At 34.4% G+C, this 24,668-nt stretch overlaps 1 protein-coding gene across 2 annotated transcripts in view; it reads right to left on the bottom strand.

Moving 5' to 3' along the window:
- The window catches only part of CNTN6 (contactin 6), a 283,185-nt gene extending 258,761 nt beyond the window's left edge, over window positions 1–24,424 (bottom strand). Inside the window, exon 1 of one of the 2 annotated variants that reach the window (XM_060631587.3) lies at window positions 23,945–24,424. The gene's annotated coding sequence lies outside the window, so the exon portion shown is untranslated. The remainder of the gene's footprint in view (window positions 1–23,944) is intronic. The other variant, XM_078442810.2, reaches the window with a different exon arrangement.
- Between the last annotated feature and the right edge of the window lie 244 nt (window positions 24,425–24,668).

Genomic DNA, 24,668 nt, shown 5'->3' with positions numbered 1-24,668 from the left:
TAATTCCCTCAACTTTAATATTACAACTCTGTGCTGAATGTAGTTTTGTGTTGTCATTTTTGTTATTTAGCTATCATAATTTAAACTTCTAAAAATTATTTGTAATTCTTGTATTGTTGGTGTCTTTTTATTTAACTTCCTTTCCTTGGATGAAAAAGCTTTTATCATCTTTGATTTTTTAAAAATTTAAAAATTTATTTGTTTTTGAGAGAGAGAGAGAGCGTGAGTAGGGGAGGGGCACAGATAGAGGGAGACACAGAATCTGAAGCAGGCTACAAGCTCTGAGCTGTCAGCTTAGAGCCTGATGTGGGGCTCAACCCATGAACCATGAGATCACGACCTGAGATGAACTCAGACTGCTAATGAGTATGGCCACCCAGGCGTCCCGCTTTTATCATCTTTATTAAGCAACTGGTGATATTTTTGAAGTTTGGTTATTTTTTTTCTTTATAATGCCATTTTAATAGTTATTATTTAGTCATAGGCCTTACCCTCTTACACTGAGAGGGCTTCCTCAAATGTCTAGTAATCCTAACTGTTCATTCATATATCTGTATTTGTGGATGTGGTTTATTGGCTTGTGGTCTTAATTCTTAGGTTTTTCAACTTTATCCATTCTTTACTGAAAAATTCCTAAACATGAGTATTTCTGACTCTATAATTGGAGTCTTTCAATTTCTCTGCAGAAGGATCAACTAAACGCTCAGTTTTCTCTCTGTAATCTCATGCTATTTCATTTTCTAAGACTGGAAGTTTACAACCTCTCTAGCTCAGTTCCTCTGCAAATATTCCTCCAATTTCCCATGGGCTGTGTGTGCGTGTGTGTGTGTGTGTGTGTGTGTGTGAGAGAGAGAGAGAGAGAGAGACAGAGAGAGAGAGACAGAGAGAGAGAGAGAGAGCGAGCGACAGACAGACAGCCCACTGACAGGAAAAGGTGAATACCTGGGAGCCCACGTTGAAGACTTTCAAATAAGCCTTGATTTTCAGTCTCAACATCCCTGCTACTACCAACTTTCATGCTCCAAGGTGGCTTCCATTCCTGATCCTTTTAGGAGAATCTGCAATATCATTCACTCACCTCTTGCAGCTTTCTTTCTGTCAAAGCACTTCGCTGTGACTTTTTTCATCTTTGTATTTCTTTTCACTATGTAGCCTCCTGCTTTGTGTTCCTGTATTTTTGAGTTACACCAGACTCTGTTTCATTAACAATGGAATTTTTGTTTCTGCCACTTGTCTTCCCAGTTTTTGTGAGTCTTTTTAAGGAGCACAGAGGGTGAGAAATCTTTTTCCTGAACACCTTGAGATTAAAAAACTTTTTCACCAAGTCTTCTTTCTTGGCCATCAATAGCAATTATTCTTTACCTCTTCTGAGCCAACATTTTACTATGTCTACATTTATGTTCTTTTATTGATTACATTTATCATGACTCTTTACAGATCTCTGTATTTCTGTTGACCTATGAAACAGGAAAGTTTTCTTTTCTTAAATTTATAGCCACATAATTTCACATAGGAGCTAGCACATAGAAGGTGCTTAATAACCACTGGCCACATTAAATTAATAATGGAGAAAGTAAGAGGATGTCATTACTTCTTTTCATCTCTCCCTTCCTGCAACACACAGAAACTCAGCTTTCAACATCCCCAAGGCTTGATTCATCGGGTGAATAAAGTCACAGCTAATAACAAACTGCATTCAAGTTATGTGATGGCTAGATAGGAAAGAGGCTCACACTGGTGAATACAAATACAGAACTCTTCAATTAATGCTATCACTCACCTTGCCATTGCAATCATCCCTCTTTGCAGTTTAGTTATACCCTCCTGTCCTGCCAGAGTCTGTGACTAGAATGGTGAATATGCATACGCCCACACATAACTGAAGAGTCTATTCTTTAGTACATGGATCTCAGGCCACCACCTTCTTGAACTCTTACCAAGTTTTCCACCTGGAAACCATCTCTTTCTCGGTTGAATTCTGTAACATTTCTGATATCATACTGGCTGGCTGTGAGCATTCAAATATTGAATGAATGGGCAAATAAATAAACGGTGACTCTACATGGGGAGAAGCTTGTTCGAGCTGTGTGCCCATACCACCTAGAGATATCCTAGAAAGATGATTCTCCTAGCGCATTGTGGAAGTGGGGATTTTTGACTAGTTTGTTTTAGTAACATACCAGTAGGTGTAATTATTCACGAATTGCTGTGTGCAACCTAAGACAATAGGTAACTTAATAGACGTCTCCAGCTAAAACTACAGTACTATCTAGGATTAACCAGCTGACAAAGGAGAGTTGTCACTGCATCCTAACCACCTGGGCCAAACCTCTAGGACAATCAGGGCATCATAGACTCAGTAGTCTCATTGTGCCAGAGTTAGTGAATTTATTTACTGAATTTGATTACTGCACCCTGCAAATATTTTTAATTATCTCTTAATTTAATCCCTTAAGATTTTTTAATGTTATTATCTTTCTCCAGAAATCAAGCCCTTTTCCTAGAATTTACAATGAAGTTGTACACATATTGAGCAATCTATTTTATTGCATTAATTACTCCCAGGCTCACATTTTTCATATGATAATTTGTTATTTACTTATCTTCTCAACCAATAATTAGACCATAAACTGAATAAGTCATGATTCTGGAAAAATATACATATGCCTCTCATTTGTTCAGCAGGAGAGTACAAAAATATGGCATTTTTTCCCCATTAAGAAGAACCTAATTTGAATAATATCAATATTTGTGCATGCATTTGGCTACTAGTTAATCCAAAGTAATCTAACCCTCTATTTATTATTCTAAACAGCCCTTGCCTCTTTAGAAGTTAAAAGTGATATAGTACTTGCAGCCCTATGCTTCCCTTCCAACCTCATCTCCTACCATTCACTTGAACTCGGTTTTCTTGTCAGGAACCCCAAGAGATATCAGAGCCTGAGGAAAGGCACTCTGACTTTCATCTTCACAACCCAGTACCAAAAGTACTGCCTGAGAACTAATAAGTATTTAATAAGTGATAGGGTAATTAGTGAATGCTCCATTATAACCACACTGATTATTTTATAAATGCTACACATTTTGACCTTCATCATTCATTTATCTCTTCTTCTAAAAAATAATTTAATGTTTATTTATTTTTGAGAGAGAGAGAGAGAGCACAAGCAGGGGAGGGGCAGAGACAGAGGGAGACACAGAATCTGAAGCAGGCTCCAGGCTCTGAGCTGTCAGCACCAAGCCTGACCTGGGGCTCAAACTCACAAACTGTGAGATCATGACCCGTGTCGAAGTCGGATACATAACCAACTGAGCCACCCAGGCACCCCTCATTACCTCTTTTTATGGTTGCTCTTCTACCCAGTGAAATTCCCTCCTGTTTTCTTCAATGCCACGGCCATCCTAAATCTGTATGTGACCTGCTTGGAAGGAGCTGGTCCTTGTGACACTTAACACCACACTCTTCCATAAACCTTTGTGTCTGTTTTCCCTATTTTACTGTGGGCTCCTTGAGAAAGGTATTTCTAAGTACCTGAGAAATTATAGGTGCTTTAAGTTTTGAATGAACTGATCCCTAAATCTCGAATACGGGCTTCCCTGAGGCACTGGGACAATGCAGTGTACAGGTTCTACCACTTTTTTCTGATCAGGCTGCTCTTAGTGTCTCAGTAATTTTCTTCTGGCATCCTTAGGCCAAAATAAATATCTAACACCTCCATTTATAAAGTAGTTTAGTTCAAACAATTTATGTTCTAACAACCTAGGAGCCTGTTCAAAAATCATAATGTGTGTATTTTGGAAGAAAAATAATACTTTTATTCCACTGACCACTTTTAGGTAAAAATAACCACTTTTACCTATGGTAAGTGTGCTCCTGTTAGGCAGAACACAACTTCGCATACCTTGGGATAAGAGTGTCCTGCCTTATTTCCTGTTCCATATTGACTGTCATGCAGTATATGCTTCTTACCAAAGCAACTGCTGGAGACCCTGCTTCAACAAACATATGATATTGAAAGGAAAGTAGACAATATAGTGCTGAAACAAACCTCAGAGTAGTAGTTCATGCAGTAACTGACAGAAATTGAGTAACTACTGTGCTTCTTTGAAACGTTTAATTATATGCTGCGATGCCTCTGTGAGATCACTGGGATGCTCTGGGGTGTCTTGGCTTCCAGTTGGCAAAACCCATTGATTTTGCCAAAAGACCCTGGTTTTAAATTCTGGCTCCATGTTTATTTATTTATTTATTTATTTATTTATTTAGAGCACAAGAGAGAGTGGGGGAGTGGTAGAGAGAGAGACTCCCAAGCAGGCTCCATGCTGTCAGTGCAGAGCCTGACACAGGGCTCGATCTCATGAACCATGGGATCCTGACATGAGCCAAAATCAAGAGTCAGATACTCAACGGACTGAGCCACCCAGGTGCCCCTTGGCTCCACTGTTTAATGGCTCTTTGAGGGTAAATAATTTTCTTTGGCCCTCTGGGCCTTATTTTACTTACCTGTAAAACATGGAATGGTATCATTTATCTCTTAGGGTTTTTATGAGAATAAATGTGTTAGTCCATGTAAAAAACTTGGGAATCATTACTAATGTGAACAGAATACCGGGCATTTGCGATAGAGATGAGTCAAATGCTGCATGGGTGTCTTATATATCCTCAGTGGGCTACCACTTTCCCTACACTATCTACAACATTTTTTTATCCATAATGAATCTAATGAAACTATACTACTTGAAACTCACTAATTACTATATGTCAGGCACTGTGCTAAACCTTTAGATTCATTAATGCCAATCAATCCTCTGAACAACCATAAGAGAAAGAGCTACTATTATTTCCCAGTTTTATAGGTAAGAAAACTGGTGAAGCTAGAGAAGTCAAAAAGTATGTCCCAGTTCGACTAGCTTCAACTTCAGCAGAGCAGTGTTCAAATCTATATGTGCTTGACGGCCAGCGTGAATTCTTCACTGCTCCTTCTTCTCTTGAACCGAAAGGGAAAGGTAGATTCTATCTCTACAATGAGAATCTCAGATCTTCTCATGACTGAAAGATGAAGAAGGGGTCGTGAAAACAGGTGCAGGCTGGGGGCAGGATCCAGGAGGCCTTATATTCACATCACTCACCATTCGGGCTTCATCTCAATCACACTCCTGACAACACTGGCAACCTGCTCATCATTTTTTTCCTCAAGTACTGATTTAGAGTAGGAGATAGAGAAATCCTCAGGGCTGCTGAATATTAAGTGAAATCTTAGCGGCGTCATTATAAGATATGTCACCTTACTGCAGGATTCATCTATAAAAGGAATTTATTTTCCCCAAATTTGCCGTCTTCAAGAGAAACTATTTTAGAAATGTTCAGAAGCTGGATGTGAGCATAGTCCACCCTCCAAGAAACAATGGATGGTATTGATTTCTTCCAGCCACTCACACCTCCATATGAGTTTATGGGATCCTAAATCAAGAAGCAATTTTTGTTTTTTGACAATGATATAGAAAGTACCTACTTTCTCCATGATAGTATACCTGCTTTATGTGGTTTTTTTCAATTAAAAAAAAAAAAGGTTCTTCTATTGTTGAGCAGAGTTGTGTATGTTTTAAAGTCAAACTTATAAAAATGAATATTTACATATCTTAAATCAAAAAGCAATTCTGCTCTTCTGACATTAATATTTAAAAAGATGATTCCTCCATCTCTTTGTAAGATTTTGTTGAATGCCTCTGATGTAAATATCAGATGTAGACAACATAAAGCACTTTTCCTGAAGAAGGACACTGGTCTAGTACATTTTTGGCCATGTAAAATATACAAGAGTAATACAGCAGCTGAATAGAAGTCCTCAGATATAATACAATTTTTAAATGCCACCCATAAGTAGCTTAAAATTCACCTGCACATGAAAGCAACTAAACCTATTGGGAGAAGAAATATATGAAATATGTAAAAAGTTATATAAAAGAAAAGAGGAAGAGGAAGCATTAAAAAAATTTGGAACTGCCAGTATTTCCTTTGTCAAAAAGCCGACACGGCTGTATACAAATACAAAGCATGTGTGTGCATATAAACAGATATATGAATTTACTGCTTTCCCTCTTAATTGATTATCACAGGATCATCATCAAAACAGGTAAAAGGAAGAGAATAAAAAAAGATGCCATTTTTGTAGCTATTACTCAGATCCTCTTTTCAAATCTGCTCAAGAGGCAATAAATAATATAAAATTAATTATTGTGCATTCTAAATAAGAATATAGTGTATATACAGACTCAAAATACCTATATACTGTTTTAAAAGGTCAACAGAAGCAGAACTACTGGTTCTGTTTAGAGTTAAAAATCATACCCAAGAAGATAAGTTTTTTTTTTCAACCAGGAAGAGAAAAAACAATAGCAGATAATATCTTCTTTGCAGTAGTATGACTTCTTTTAATATACTGTAGGTTTTATTTTCTTCTGGCTTTAGTAGGTTTTAAACAAGAAAATTAACAATAAAAGGTTACAGACTGTTTCAGAACATTACATTATTTTACTGTAGAATTTTTCACACATCTACAAAAAGCTAACTTTTTTTTTTTTTTTTTTTTTTTTTTTGAGAATGAATAGGGAAACCACAGCCACTGGATTTGCATTTTAAAATCTGAGACTGTGTCTACTCTGTAGTCTTGGGCAAGTCTCTGTCTTCATACAACTCAGGCACTATGAATTAATATCCACATTATTAGAGTTTCATGAAATGCTATTTTCCTTTTAAAATGTTAAGCTTAATTTACACGGGTATATTTTTTATAATGTTAGTAAAATTTTAAAAACCTACATTTTCGCCATGGTTAATATTAAATTATTTGAAGTTGAATAGACTGAATATATGTAAACAATCAGGCTCACTGATAACTTAGACTATTATAATTTCCTTAATATTTTAAATATTTATAAAAACAGAAATATTTTGTTTTCTTGACTGTTTTAGGTGTCTTGCCAATCAACCCTAGGACCCTAACAAAGAAAATCCTTCTAAGTATTTATTTTTTTTCAATATATGAAATTTATTGTCAAAATGGTTTCCATACAACACCCAGTGCTCATCCCAAAAGGTGCCCTCCTCAATGCCCATCACCCACCCTCCCCTCCCTCCCACCCTCCATCAACCTTCAGTTCGTTCTCAGTTTTTAAGAGTCTCTTATGCTTTGGCTCTCCCCTTCTTTTTTTAACATTTATTCATTTTTGAGAGTGAGAGAGACAGAGCATGAGCAGGAGAGGAGCAGAGAGAGGGGGAGACACAGAATCTGAAGCGGGCTCCAGGCTCGGAGCTGTCAGCATAGGGCCGGATGTGGGGCTCGAACTCACAGACTGCAAGATCATGACCTGAGCCGAAGTCGGACGCTCAATTGACTTAGCCACCCAGGAGACCCTAAGTATTTAATTCTTGTATATTACTCTCATAAAATAGTAAATCTTAACTTCTCTCAAACATTTCAAAACTTTTTAAAATAAAAATTAGCACATTTTTAATACTTTTTGATTTAAACTGCTACCTTTAAAGTCTGATATTTAATTACAAAGGTACAAGTCTAACTGGGCAGAGACTCCTCAGAGTTTTAAATATGACAAGCATTCTACACAAACACACACACACACACACACACACACCACCACCACACCACACACAGAAACCAGTTCTAATTAGCACAGACTCAATCCTAAACTTAACTCAAAGGTATTAGTATCATGGGTTTCATTTGTCATCTATATTTCATTCAAAAACATCCCATGTTAAAAGACTTTTATCCTCTAAGGAGTTTTACTACCTCCAATGAATTTTAACTTTGTGGGGGGCAGAAATCTGAGGACAAAATGTAGGTGTGGGGAGCTAACTTACGTCTTGGGTGATCTTCTGCCATATTACTCACATAGACACACAGAACCTTAATTATAATTATATTTATGATAACAACTGGAGATTTCAAATTTAAACTCTTCAGATGGAGGTGGATTTTGTGGGTCCTAGTTACTCTTAAACAGTTTCTTGTGAGTCAGTTTTGCAACCGTTGACCCCGGTTACAGCTAACTTTGTTCAGCAAACTCCTCACAGCTCAATTAAGTCCATATGTATTTCTTATTATTCTCACGTGGCTGGACCACAACTCTTATAAATATTTCTCTGCCGTAGGGGTCACGACTCTGAAATCATGATAATTATACACATTAGCAGCTAATATAAAAACTGAAAGTCTATAGAACAGAAAAGTGTACCATCTTCAGAAATTCACCTGGAGCATGGTCAAACATTACTAAACTATTCACTGTTTATTGCTCCGGAAAATTTTAAATTCTGGGCCATTTAATTTTGATCTTTTAAAGTCTAAAATATGATTAATGACATATTTAAAAAGCAATCTAATTTTAAGCAGAGGAAAGGTTATTTATTTTGCCCTCTCACAATATACACAATAAAAAGTGGCATTTTTGACATCTACATGAATGGCAACTGCAAATGAATGTTCTTGAATTTGCTATGAATAAATATGCAGTCACATCATAATTATATAGAGAAGTGAATCAATTTAACAGTTAGTTTTCAAATGAACAATGGAAATTTTAAGGAAATAGGTATGCCATAAGTATTATTTTAAAGCAAATACGATATATGATAGTCATTTCTCTAGCTTTCATGTGAAAAAGTACCTACTTATTAACCAGGTCAACCGAGTTTCTCTTACCTACTAATATCATAACGCTTGAGGAAATCAGTGTGGTTTTAATATTATCACCATTAGTGACCACAATGATGTACGCTAGCAAAACAAAATAATTATGCTACAAAACGGAAATCCACATGGTGACACACATTGTAACAATGAAATTATGCTTAAAAAAACAGAATTTTTTTGGTTATTTTTTGTACTTCTAAATTGTTCTACAAGCCCAGAGAAATATGTGACAGTCTTTGGGTAGACTCCTAACCAACAATATTTACAACCTGATATAAAATAACATTCAAGACCAAAGTATATTTAAGAAAATCACTTACGATAATTATAAAGGTTTTTGAGAATGAAAAGAAAAAGTCCTCCATATTCCTGACTTGAGTAAATGGGTATCTGTGAAACTGCTCTACTCTTCTCCCTCCAGCTCACCTCAAAGTCCAAAAACAGCACACATGTCTTATATTTTGGACTAGGTTCCAGTTCTAACCAACTCTGCACATATAACACACATCAAGGTGAATATGAATCCAACAGAGATTTCCTGTCAATTTCCTAGGAAAGAAGGAGGTAGGAAAAAAGGCTTGCATTCATAGCACTTAAAATTTTTAAGGATTTGAAAATCCAAAATTAACCACATATAGCTTTCAGAGACAAGCGTATGCCACGAAACTCTTGGTACATATATTTTTTAAAGTTTGTTTGTTTATTTTAAGAGAGTGAGAGCAGGGGAGGGGCAGAGAGAGAGGGAGTGAAAGAATCCCAAGCAGGCTCTGCACTGTCAGTTGCCGGGCTTGAACCCACCAACCCAGAGATCATGACCTGAGCCGAAATCAAGAGTCAGACGCTTAAGTGACTGAGCCACCCAGGCACCCCGAAACTCTTGGCATATTTTTAATAAGGGTGCATTGATTAGGGGTCTGCAATGTGAAAAATAGGAAGCTTGAAGATACTTCATAGCATTATGTTTTCCTTGTAAAAATTTTGATTGTAAGTGATTGTAACTGTTTTACTTATTTAATGCTCCATGACAAACAACCTCAAAAATTGGTGGTTAAGGGGAAGCTGAGGGGTTCAGTCAGTTAAGCATCTGACTTCAGCTCAGGTCATGATCCCGTGGTTTGTGAGTTCAAGCCCCGCATAAGGCTCTGTGCTGACAGCTCAGAACCTGAAGCCTGCTTCAGATTCTGTGTCTCCCTCTCTGTCTGTTCCTTCCCCCACTCACACTCTCTCTCTCTCTCAAAAATAAATAAAGATTTAAAAAATTAAAAAAAAAAATTGGTGGTTAAAACAATTCATTATTTCTCACCCACAAAGTCTGGTTTCAGTCAGTTAAATGTATCATCTCTGGGGTGTTGCAGTGGCAGTTAAAACCCGGGAATGAACTAGTGGGTAAGGTTGAAGGTGGGGAAAATGGGGGGAAGTGGTTAAATTCCAGTTATAAGATAAATAAGTTCTGAGGATATAATGCCCTGCAAGGTGACTATAGTTAAGAATACTGTATTGTATATTTCAAAGTTGCCAAGAGAGTAGATCTTAGAAGTTCTCACTATAAAAAAAGAAAAAAAAATGGGACTATGTGAGGTGATGGATGTATTAACTAACCTTATTATGATAATCATTTTGCAAAATATACATATATCAAAATATATTGCACAGCTTAAAATAACATGTTATATACCAGTTATAACTAAAGAAAGCTGGAAAACAAAATGCAATATGTAGAAAGTGTACTCAGTAACATGCATACTTGATATTTGATTTTGCATTTGTTGTCTGTGCTGTCTCTGCTTAAAGTAGATTATACTGACACTTTCTGAAAATAAGTCATTGGATAAAATGAGCAAGAGCTCCTGTTTAAAAAAAAAAATAAAGAAAAGAAAGATTTAGAGATTATTTTTTCCTGCAGCATAACCCGATTTATAAATGTCATGATTCTAAACCAGAAATAAAACAAGTTTGTTTGATGGCTTTTATCTTATTATTAAATATGCCAAACAAAGTGTGAATATATTCCGGTCTAAATCAAACAAAAGAATGTATTTCTAAAATACTGTTAGGCAAATCCAAATATCCCATCTCATTATTTTCCTCCAAAATAAAATGGGATCATATATGAACACAATAAGTTATATGAAGTTAAATGCAGTTTAACAAAAAAATGAGAAGCTCTTCTTCTGAGCATCTGGAAAACCAAGTTATGTATCTCACATTCTTTCAGCTATCTGAATAAGAAATTATCATACACGTCACATTGACAGTCTATTTCTCTATAATTTATAAATTGTTGCCAAATCCAGAAATGTTTACAATTACAGCTTTACCCTCAAAACTATTTCCTATACCTATGCGCACTTCTGAATTGTCCTGATCTGCCAAATCTCTGAAAGATCATAATATACATCAACTTCAAAGATAGGTCAAATACAATTTGTAGTTCTATAATAAATAACTACTTAAATTTTCTGATTGCTTCATCATGGACTAGATTACTGTGGTTGCCAAGGGCAGAGACATAAATTTAAGTTCAGCATTAATTATCACTTTAATATGACTTATTTTGTACACCATTAGATTTAGATGACACTGTAATAGTATACTTGGAATAAGCACAAATGTATTTAACTTTATGTTTCTCTAGTAGAACCTACATTCATTAATCAAGCATGTGTTGAGTACCCACCACATGCTAGACCGTGACCTAGGTGCATGACCTATGTAAATTTGAAAACATAATCCCTCTCCTTAGTACACTTCAAATGTATTCATTTAGACTTTACGATCTAATGCACAATCTATGTTAAATATGGATTTAATTATATTAAGACTAAGAACAGTAATTGTACACCCCTTTATAGTTACAAAAACATACTTGGAAACATTAACTCATTCAATTTTCATGTAGTCCTTTGAATTTTTGGAAGCCAAATGTATGTATATACATACAAACAGAGGTTCAGGGAGTATTTCACACATTTTATGAGGTTTCATGCTTAAAATGCTGTCATATTATAAACTTGGAAAAAAGTTTGAGACATGTATGAAAATTAAGGGTGATCTCCTTGATGTGTGATGAACTTCTTGAGCATGAGAAAAAATGTACAATCTCAATGGAAAAGTGGGCAAAGGATATGGGCTGACCTTAATAAAAGGAATAGATACAAACATGCATGAAATATTCAGACCATATTTATGGAAAAAGGGTTATTTACAGCAATATTAGAACATAGTTTATTTGTGTGTTTATTTTGCCAATCCAATAGGAGAGTACTCAAAATTAATAATATGTAATGTTGGGGCACCTGGATGGCTCAGTCAGATGCTTAACTGACTTTGGCTCAGGTCATGATCTCAGTTTGTGAGTTCAAGCTCCAAGTCAGGCTCTGTGCTGACAGCTCAGAGCCTGGAGCCTGCTTCAGATTGTGTCTCCCTCCCTCTCTGCTCCTCACCACTCATGCTCTGCCTCTCTCTCCTTCAAAAATAAATAAACATTAAAAAAATTTTTTTAATAATATGTACTGTTTACAAGTGTGTGGCAAGGAGAACTCAGGTGCCTGGAAGCACAGATGGAACTGTCTTTCCAAAGGACAATTTAGTAATATGCATGCTAACATATTTAAAATAATACATGCTATTGGAGCACATGAGTGGCTCAGTTGGTTAAGCATCTGACTTCTGATTTTGGCTCAGGTCATGATCTCACGGTTTATGAATTTGAACCCTGCGTCAGGCTCTGTGCAGACAGCTTGGAGCCTCCTTGGGATTATTTCTCTCCCTCTCTCTCTGCCCTGCCTCCCACCAAAAATAAATAAATAAACATTTAAATATGAAATAAAATAACACATACTATTTAACACTGAAGTTTTAATACTAGGGATTTATTTTTAAAAAATAATCAGAGACATATGTAAAATACTCAGGAAAAAATATTCAGGTATAGGCATATAGTCATCATAACATTTTTCGTAAGTAGAAAATAGTTCTAAAAAGCTAAATACTTGATGACACATTATTTGTTTGAGAAAATTTATGGACACCCATCCGGTGAAACATCCCTCAGATTTAGGAGAATATTGATGATTACTCAAAATGCTCACAGCATGTTAATTTACAAGAACAAGTATAAAATAGAACATATAGATTCATCTCAATGTTGTATTTTATACATGCATGCACATGCACAAAAAATGACTGAAAGGATTCTATATCTTGAGTGACATGACAATATTAATGTGTATATTTTGCTGCGGTCTCCAAATTTTGTATAATAAAGGTATATAACTTTTATAATCTGAAAAAAAGAAAAATAAATGATATTCTTGATCCATTTGATACAATTGTGTATTTATTCAAAGAAAACAAAAACATAAATTTGAAAAGATATGAAAACCCCTATTTTTATCGCAGCATTATTTACAATAGCCAAGATAAAGAAGGAACCCAACTGTCCACTGATATATGAATGGAAAAGACGTGATACACACACGCACACATGCATACACACATACACACACTGTGAAACATTACTCAGTCATAAAAAAAGAATGAGACCAAGACAAAACAAAACAAAAAACAAACAAACACAAAAAGAATGAGATCTTGCCATTTGTGACAACACGGACGGACCTACAGAGAATTATGCTAAGTGAAATAAGCTGGACAGAGAAAGACAACTACAATTTCAATTTCTATGGAATATAAAAAACAAATGGACAAAGAAGCAAACCACAAAACAGACTCTTAAATACAGAGACAATCTGGTGATACCTAGAGGGGAGATGGGTAGGGGGTTGGGTGAAAAAGGTAAAGGGGATTAAGAGTACAAACTTCCAGTTATAAAATAAGTAAGTCATAGAGATGAAAAGTACAGATTAGAGAATACAGTCAGTAATATTGTAAAGACATTGTAGAGCGACAGATGGTGTCTATGCTGTTGTGATGAGCACTAAGTAATGTATGTAATTACTGAATCAGTATGTTATATACCTGAAACCAATATAACATTGTATGTTAATTCTACTTCGATAAAAAATAATTAAAAATAAGTAAATAAATGATATCCTGTTTGTTTTTTATTTTCCTCACTTGCTATATAGAGTAATTTTCCAAAGTTAGTTAAGAATTTGATGTAGTTTGCAAATTATGAACAGATCTCACCATTTCAGTAAGTCCGTAAGTACCATTTAGTTGATGAAAATGAGTAACATTCAGGTAAAGGAGTTGGGACATGTGATTAGAAAATTATGTGAACGTTTATATACTATGAAATGCTACTTTTTGCTAATACATTCTTTTTTAGGCAGATTATGACTTTTTTGCATAACCTAGAATACATCACTATCTATCACTATCAAGGGATAATTATTATTCCGAGCAAATACTTAGCTCTTTTAAGTAGTCTTTTGGTGTTTATTGCTGTATCATGTTATTTTATTTTAAAAAGTTATCATGGAATTAGATAATATATTAATTTCTAATGCTCATTTCTTCAGTAAGTTATAAAATTAACAATGTTGCCATCTAATTTGTAGATATGAATGTTTAATTGAGTTCAAGAGCACATGTTAAAATTTTAAATTCACAATAGCAGGACTCTATACTGCCTTCTTCAGAATTAAATGTCCCAATGCCTGGAATAGCATCAATCACACCATAATTATTCAGTCAATATTTCTGAAATTAATCAATATAATAAAATCACCGTCTACTGTGAGTTGGGCACTGGATATACAAAGAAGAAGTCAGGATCCAAGTCTGCTAGATCTGAGATGTTAGGAGACAGCACAACCAATGGGAATAAAACAAGTTAAAATATGACTCAAACTTCTATGACTACCATGTGTTAAAAGAAAAAAAACACTGAGAAAAAAAGCCTTTAAAACTATGTTTATAAGACAAGAGCAATAATTAACTTACAGATCATAATTTTCAATCATCTGTAAAGGGGAGATTAACAAATTTTGGTGCTCTGAAATGTTATTTAATTAAGCTTTAAAATTACCTTTATTATTGTTTATTAACAGTACATTTTATTTAATTGTAATATTAATATTGGTAATTAAATATGTTAAATTATTGATCAAAGTTAACTACAATTTTTGGATAAACTGGGGTGATTTCATACACAAATGAAAGCACGAAATAAATAATATCCAGTGGCTAAAACTGTGAGAATGGAAAAAAATATTTTAGAACATCCAAAGATATATTTATGAATCTTGATATTTCAGTGGCATAAAATGATTTGTTGTTGCTGTTCCATGCTTCTCTGTGAAAAACATTACCTTTATCTCATAAGTAAAGAAGTCACTAATAGTGAAAGGAAGTGTCTCAAGTATTGCACAGATAAGGGATGTATGTGTTGTGTAAATATATGAAAACTTCTATTTGGCTTTCTATGTTGAACTACACATGGAAAAAAGGTGATTTTGCCTTTTAAATCCCAGCCTCTTTCTATAATAAAGTTGTTTCTGTCATTACATAATCTCTCTGAACATCTTATGACAAAGATGGAAGGAGAGGGAAGTCAGCAAACAAAAAGCTTTCCTTCCCCACCAAAGTTCCCTATATCTTGACAGAAAGATGCAGATAAAGGCCTCATTCTTCTGTCTACAAACCAAAGAGGCACAGTTTGCACAAAATATCAACTTAAATTATATGTAGTATACCCACGATGTCAATTTTAGGAGAATTTGTGAATACACACTTTTGTGTTAACTTAGAGAGAGGAATGTCTGAATTAGTTCATCTGTCAGCAGTACAGATTCACAATTAAGCATGTTTAAGAATTCGCTGGCTAAAATTAATTCCTAGAGAAAACATCTTCATCTTATACTTCAAAACAAAATTAACCTAAAAAAAAAAACTACCTTGTATGAACACTTGAGGAACTGTAACCTTTTCATCCCTAGAAAACTTTAAGGACTTTCTTTAATTTACTCTTATATCAGCCAATAGAAAATTAGCATCATGTCTGATTTCTGACCTTCTCTTTCATTTATTGCTTTTTACTGATTGGAGGACTTTGACACATGCTAGAGAGGAAAATTATATTCTTTTGCCAAGAGCTCTATTCCAGCAAGTATATTATACTCCTGATATTTACAAAGATCTACAAAAAAGATCTACAAAAAAACAAAACAAAACAAAAGACTACAAAACTCTCCTGACACTGCCCCTTTATCATACAAATGTAAGAAGCCAAATCAATTAAACTTTGAAATTATGGACAAATAAAAGCATTGAAAACAAAATGTCCATATTGGCCTCTTACATACAAGGGTGATAAATTACTAGGAACTTTGCAAAATGTCTTCTTTGAGTTTCTCCTTCCACCTTTAAAAGAACACTAAAAAAAGTTGTTTTTTTTTTAAATCCATCCAATATTCTCACTTTTAATCAACAGAAGTCATCTAAAGAAAGAATGGTCCACTTAACAATCAGCTCGACTCTGTTATGAGGAATTACTGTGCCGACAAACATTTTGAATAATTTCCTCTACATTTTAAGAATTTGTACACCATTAAACCTAAGGAATTAATATAGTTACCACTCCTAGAGGTTATGTAAACAACACCTACTGGCCAGTCCTTCTAACTAAATTCTGGAGTGTTTCCTAGCATATTCTCTCATTGAATGAACTGTCCTTTTGGACTAAACCAAGTATTTTGATACATCAAATTAATATTTGAGGAATTAATGGAAAGAAATATACAATTGACCTTACCTATATCTTATAAGCTAATGTGATGATCTAGCAAACAACTGAAAAATTAAAGAAAACCATCTTTAATTTCTGTGAAGAATCTTATTTTAAACCTAGCATTAAGTTGTGGTTCAAAGTTATGGAATGACTGTATGCCTTGATCCCTGCAGCACCACTAAACTGATAGAAAACACACCAAAAGAAATATATGAAGTCATAATACTACCAGAAGAAAATAAAGTACCAGCAAGTCAGAAAGCTTGATGACCTCCTAATAGATGGAAAGCAGATGAGGAAAACTGCAGTCAACATGGCAGTATATGATACTATGCAATATGATACGGAAAGGTATCATTTTGTACAGAATGTAATATATCAAATCCTGTATGTATGTGTGTGTGTGTGTGTGTGTGTGTGTGTGTGTGTGTATAAAATCAAGGCTATAAATGAGAAAGATAAATTGTAAGAGAACCAAAATAAAGAAGAAAATCAAAGTTAAACTGGTGAGGCTCCAAAATGAGGAAAAAATCTCAGAGTTAGCTGTAATAACCCAAGGAAAAGAGGGCCCTCCATTAAAAAGGAAACTTTCAAGGATTCTGTTTATCTGCTGGAAAGAAAGGGTCTTGCAGAGGGCGGCTGAACATCAAGTTTTTGCCAAGCTTAGTTTAGGGCCAAATTTATTCTATATGCATGTTAAGGTAATTTTAGGCTAAAAATTAACATAGAAACTAGTACCAAATGGGGAAATGACAACAACTCTAGAGGCAAAAGTGAAGCAATGCCACAGAGAAGCATCTTCAACTCTGATAATGCTGGTCTCTCATTGAAATTGAATCTGCTGAAGATGAATCTGTCATAAAAGGAGATGACAAACACCAAAAAGAATAAACCACCATGAGGGAAATTCAGCAGACATACGTAATGAAGTAATTTGTCTGTAAAAAAACCAACTTTAAAATAAGAGAATTATTAAAATAAAAAATTTATTAAAATAAAAACTTTAAAATAAGAGAATTTTTAAAATAAGCAATAGAAATTACAGAAATCCAAAATATTTGCTGAAAAGAAAAATAAACAAGGGAGAGGAAAACACAGAGTGAAACACAAAAAAAAAGGTATGAAAATAAATAAAACAAGTCAAAGCAGAAGAAAAGAAGAAGGTTCAAATACTTGATGAGCATCTTGGAGAAAAGAGAGATGGAAAAGAGATAGGAGTAAATATATAGTAGCTGAGAATTTTTCAAAATTGAAGTTAGACATATTTAGGAGCTTGTCGACACCAGAATGGTATATATTTAAAACAAATCCACACCTACGCACATTGTAATAAACCCAAAGATGTCATTGCAAAGAGGAATTTTTAAAATCTACCAGAATGAAAGAAAGACAAATATATCTTCAAAGATGTCATAGTTAGACTATGAGCAGTCTTCTCTGGAGCTAAATTATATTCCAGAAGAGCAGTGAACAGAATATGCACAAAATGTTGAGAAGAAAGTTAACAAGGTTAACTTGGAATTCTAGAATCAACTGCATTATTATTTAAAATGTGAGTAATTTTTAGAAATATAAATTGTAGGAGCATTTAAGACCGTTTCGATAATGACCTTCAAATGGTCTTCAGTACACACGAAATGAACCTAGGAGATGTATGTATATGCACTAAGAAGAAATGGTTAATAAGCAACTCAGAAAAACATGTTATAAATCTAAATAAACATTGACAAAAAGTGTTAGGAGAAGTTTAAAAATAAAGTGAAAATAAAAGAGTAGCAACATGGACATTGGCAGAAATATCTTGGAGGAAATTTAAACAAGCTATTGTCCTGTTTGTAAAAAGGATAGCTACATTATCTTTTGCTTTATTAGAACATACAAAGTTTCATTTTTTGTTAAAATATGTATGTTCACTAAAATGTAATAGAGTATCTGATTTTTAAGCTAGTAAAAATCGCAAAAAAATGAGTATAGAAGGCTGCATATACCCAATCAAAGTCAGTCAATAAGTACAATAAAATAGGCTGTTGAAAAATATCTTTGGCAGGACGCCTGGGTTGCTCAGTCGGTTAAGCATCTGACTTCAGCTCAGGTCACGATCTCCTGGTCCTTGAATTCGAGCCCCGCGTTGGGCTCTGGGCTGATGGCTCAGAGCCTGGAGACTGCTTCCGATTCTGTGTCTCCCTCTCTCTCTGCCCCTCCCCCGTTCATGCTCTGTCTCTCTCTGTCTCAAAAATAAATAAACGTTAAAAAAAAAAAGAAAAAAAAAGAAAAATATCTTTGGCAAGTGGGACTAGAAATATGTGGGAAGATACCAATTTTTTTAAATTTTATTATCTTTCCTACCAGATCAAATTTTATTATTGTTTCCAGCTTCACAGATTACTTTTTTAGGATTTTAAAATTTTAATAAGAAAAAAAACCCAGAAAAAACAAAACCATTAACAACAGGAAAGAAATCACAAATATTTTTTGATGGTTTTCTTTGGTGAAAGGGATTATGGCTTATTCTTTTCTTCTGTTTTTCTGTATATTGTTTTCATAATGAAAAAATTAAATAAACCATTTTTATTGATCACTTCTGATTGCTTGGTGCATGCAGAAATACCATTTCTATTTTTAGGCTATGTGAATCTGAAGGCCAGCATCTCTGAATCTTGTCACAAGATTCCCTGAGCTCCCTTTTCATATCTAACTATAATTTACACCTCCAAATTTAATTTTCTATTAATTACCCAGTATAATTGATGAGATGATGCTTATAATATTCACTTTTTTATTGTTTTATATCATATTTTCTCAGTCAATCCCAAGGCTCATAGACAAATGTTGTAATAGTAACACTAATATAAAAATGATCAAACAACTAATACAAAGCACTTATTAATTTCAAAGCTTTCTCCCAAGGTATTTTTCACACATTAACCTATTTATTCCTCTTGCTTTGATTGTGAAGTCAGGTCTACTATTATCTCCATTATGGACAGGAAACAGGGGTGTCGAGAGGTTAAGTTACTTTCTTGAGACCACAAACCTATCCTGTGCCAAATGTAGAGACGAGCAAGTATATAGCTGATGTATGATCCTTCTGCCTCCAGAAGCTGGTGTCACTTTATACATACTAGAGAGAATGGAATATCTTTTACCAGTAAGATCATGTGTTTTCTAATTCATAGGACACGTCATTCTCTTATGGCTTCTTTAAAAAACTCTCAATATCTAAGCGATTTTATTCATATATTCATTTAATTGGAAGCTTGTTACGTATAAATTTTATGCCCACCAAATTTATGTCATAAAATATTTGAGACTCCTAATTTTGATTCATGCTGCTAGGACCCTAATTCACTCTAAATTACCTTAGGATTCTTTGCAAGATAGTTAACTAGGCCATAGACTTCATCACTAAAGACTGACAGGAAAATTAAAGAATAAGAGAATAAAAAAGTAAAATATAATCATAATAATAAAGAATAAAAGAATAATAAAAGAGAGCCCAATGACTGTTTTTTGTCCTTCTCTAGTATACCCTATTATGCCTTCATCATAACAAGTATTTAATGCTAGAATATATAGTGTAGACAAACATGATTTTGACTAGAATAGTTCTTGTCAAAATGAATAATGGGAATAATTTAATTTTCTAATGAAATTTCCATTTGAAAGAATTCTTCTAAGCTGAAAGATTTTTATTTAAAGTTCATTTAAGAGATTTTTATTCCTCTATTGTTCTACAGAAACAACAAACAGAAAGAAAAGCATAGTGATGTTGATGGGATACAAAATCAAAGTAAAAAACCTTCTGTGTTTAATAAAAATATAAGTGAGTACAACCCTAAAACATAGATTCTGAAGCACAATCCCACTGCTGCCAAATACTAAAGACAAACAAACAAACAAACAAACAAAAACATGGACCTCCATGAAATAGGTGGATGGAGTCATACAGGAAAGCTGGCAAGTATTTTCTCCCTTATTTACTTTTAGGAGGATACAGATTATCCCCAAACCTGCCAGGTTATACTCCCTTGCCCGCACACATGGACAGATTCCCTCATTATCACATCTCCCACCACAATGGTACGTGGTTCTACAATGTGTTACAATCACTGAACCTACACTGATACATCGCTATCACCCAAAATCCAGAGTTCACACCAGGGTTCACTCTTGGTATGGGATATTCTATGGGTTTGGACAAATACACAGTGACATGCATCTACCATGATAGTATCACACAAAATTGTTTCAATGCCTTAAAATCCTCTGTGCTTTCTCTATTCATCCCTTATGCATACATTTTTAAGTAAAAAGAAGATAAAGGGGAAAAAATCTAAGAAAAATGCAATTGAAAAGTGTAAATCTCAAGAAGAATCAGCCACAGTTTGAGCAAAGTGCTTAGGCAATTACTCTTATAGGGATTAAATATCTCTAAAATATAATCTTTCTGTATATATTTTTAAAAATAAAAATCAAAGTGAACTAAAAAAGTAGAACATTAAAAATAAAATGGGATAATATGATAGATGTGGAAGACAGAAAAATGAGATCCAACATGCTCATAACTGGTGACCCTAAGAAAAGGAACAAACGATTTAACAGTAAAAACAGAATGTAACAACAACTAAATTGAAATATAAAAATGAAAATCAATGGGGGACACCATGTTCAAGCAAATTGATAAAGACTGACTAACTCTAGGACATACTCTGGCAAAACACACACACACACACACACACACACACACACAGAGCATCATGTAGACACTCATCAGAAAGAAGCAACTTGTATTCAAGATGGAAATCTCGTACACATCTAATAACCAGTGGACAGCAACATTCAGTATGGCAAGAATCTCCAGCATTGTTTCCAATAATTACAAGTTTCTAAAGGAGAAAATATGTCTGATTCAAGATAGATTAATGTGTCTTCCATGTATAAGGCAAAAGAAGAAAATGTTCTATGTAGGCACACAGACAATATACCATCTATGACTATTTCTTTGGTGGAGGGGTACTACTTAACACTGAAATCCAATAACCCAAGAAATAATTCAAAGTTAAGAATAGAGGAATGATGAATTATGCAGTAATTGGTAAGGACTGAGGTTTTTCAAATTCCAAGTAAGTCTAACCAATACTGTGTGAATTAAAACAGAATTAAAATACCATAAACCTCAATAACATAAAACTGATAATACAATTGAAGTTCAGGTGGTGTATGTAAGGGAAATAACCATAAAATACATGCGCTAATTTCTTTAAATATCATATCGAAGACTTTACAAGAGATTGTTTAATATTTAAAAATGCATCCTATGAATAGTGACTTCAGACTATTAATACTTTCATAATTTTTGTTCTTACCTCGAGTGCTTTTATTTTGGACCTAATATCTCCTTTGGGAAAAAACAAATACCCAAAATTTAGCAATTTCTTCAGTTTCATATCGGCTCATTTTTTTCCTATTGAATCCAAATCTAAAATAAACTCAATACTTTTTTTTAAAGGGTAGGGTAAGATCATATTCTTTTAAAAGAACATCTACTATCTATCTATCTATCTATCTATCTATCTATCTATCTATCTATCACTGATCACATTATCAAAATGTTTATTTGCCCAAAACAAATAAAAAAGTATTCTTCTAAAGTTTCTCTCTCTGTGTGTCTCTCTCTGTCTCTGTTTCTCTCTCTCTCATTTTGTTATTAGAATTTAGGCACAGGATGTCTCCAAATATCTTGACTGTTATTTACAGGTGACAGGATTTTGTTTTTGAACACTTGTGTTTAGCTTGAGTTATTTTTAAGGAGTATAGCTTCTGCTGCTGAATTCTAATTAATATGGTGTTAAAATATATACATAAGTAAAAAAAATATTTCATAACCCTCTTCCTTCCAATAAAATAATTAAAAAGGTACAAATTTACTTTTATATTACTATTTTCAGTTATCAAAAACACAAAAGCATACAAACAACTTAATACACTTCACATTCTTTTCCCAAGATAATTGATTCTTTTTTTTCAAAACTTAAACCAAATATGTACTAATTCTCCAAATGACAATGTGAATTTGTTTTCATTAGGGAAAGTTACATGGAGAATACTAAACAAACTATTCTGGCACTTAACTAGAAATGTTCAAAGGAAGTAATGCAATGGCAGTTTATAAATGAGCAGTTTTTTAGCTAAGATGTGATAAGTTATGCATTTATACAACCTCATACAAAGCCTTATAAAAAGTGCAGATTTATATATTTGACATCTTTGGATTGCATAGCCATGATATTGCTTTAAAAAAATCATGGAAGTATCAAAGATGAAAAGACTCTGTGTTTCTGTTTGTGATACAAATCATGACAGTATTTTGTGTGTGTGTATTTTGTGTAGGTTTACACATGTGGGGGGGGTGAGGTATGGGAGAGTGTGCTTAAATATATTCTTATCTTATAAAATACAAGGCACATACATTGATAAAAGCTTTAACAACAATAATGAAAGATAAACCCATTAGATATATGAAGATTGTTCAAAACTAGAAATTCAATATTCAACATATGGTTCTTTCTCTTAGAAAGATTTTTAAAAACATTGCCACTATAGATCAGCTTATGAATACCTCATTTTCCAAATTGATTCTATGTAATTCTACTGTTCTCCCTATTTTTTCTCTCCATATAACTTCTGTTTACTCGTTGTGTGAATATTTCTCAGAGGACATAGTCAGGATGCTGATTATTTAAACATAAGTAGTTTTCAATTGGAGAAGCAAGTACTATGAATTCCAATTTCTCCCCAAACCCCCAAAGTTGATAGTATTCCGTTAACATAATGGGCTATACGTGGCTAATCTCAGAGCTCTTGTAAGTTTTGTTCCCAAGTCATCAACTTCTGAAACTTTTCATAAACTATTACAGGTACCTTAATACTGACAAGCTTACCTATTGTAAATGAAAAGAAGCAATTATCGGGAAGCTGGGTGCGAAGCAAAATGCCAGAAAAAATTTGGTGGGGTCATGTGACCTCCAGTCTTGCTTTACTCCCCTCCAGGGAGCGAAATCCCTCCCCCAGGAAACTTTTTACAACCATTCCTTTAAATCATCTGTTGGCCAATGTAAACCCCACCCCTCTACCCTACGATGAAAAAAAATTAGCAATCACATTTTCTCATTTGCCGTTACAGAAAGGACGTGAAGCCATCTGAAAGTACCAGAATTAGCACTGTCATCCCATCTTGCCCATTAGTTTTACTGCAGCAAAGACTAGTGAAACACTGAAAAATGTACCTGTAGTCTCTCTGTCCCTGGTTTGATCCTAAGCTCCCCAGAATACAGATTCACTACATTTTCTCTCACGAGGAATAAATGCATTTTAAGCATCAACATCATAGAAACATAGCATAAATAAAGCAGTGACTTCTCCCCCAACCCCAGCTTTTACCTGTTATGCTAATACAAAGACATTGAGAGGAAGAAAAGCCGCAGCTTGCCCAGCAAAATTCTCAATGCAGCAGACAGCACAATTTTGTACTTACAGATCTTACCAGGGAAATGTCTCGGGATCTTTACAATTTTTCTGCAGAACTCTGTTTCAAGCTCTCAGCCAGGCATGCTGTGCATCCAGGCAGAACCAAGCCGTATGGAATGTCTATGCAGCTGGGAGATAATGGGACTCTTTTTCCCAGCTGGGACCGCAAGCCTTTTATCCACTGAGTATTGCGTGGCTCTTCTCTGGTCTTAAGCATGAAATACGCTCCTCTCCTGCTGCATTCCTGACGGAACCTAGACAATTAGTTCTTGAGGCACATGTGCAAATCCCCCGTTTGGAATATTCAAAAGGAAAATTCTCCCTAGACTGAAAAAGCAGCTCTATCTTCACCATCCTTCACAGAATCAGACAGAGCTGAGAACAGCTGCCATTCCAGTGGCATGAAAGATTAAACTCACCCTCCCCTTTCTTTGACTACAGATAGTCACTCCTGTTGGGTCATCAGAAAATCTCCTTTATTGAAAACTGGGTCAGGCTAACTACTTATTAGGTTTCCAATAGGAAAGGAAGTAATTTTTTTTTCTTCCTCTGGTTTCACTGCATTGTCATTTGCAAGCAAAGATTAAGCCAGTCAAGGGTCTGCACTGATTTAGACTGTATTCAAACATAAGTAAGCTTTCTGAAGCACACCAGTGACTCCTGCTACTAGTTAAGGTGAAGAGAAAGGGGAAATAAAATCAAAGGGTCTCAGGCACTGTCACTAAATCCTT

Source organism: Panthera onca, chromosome A2, assembly GCF_046562875.1.
Source record: "Panthera onca isolate mPanOnc1 chromosome A2, mPanOnc1 haplotype 2, whole genome shotgun sequence".
Classification (NCBI taxonomy): domain Eukaryota; kingdom Metazoa; phylum Chordata; class Mammalia; order Carnivora; family Felidae; genus Panthera; species Panthera onca.
This window is presented reverse-complemented; position numbering and strand designations above follow the sequence as displayed.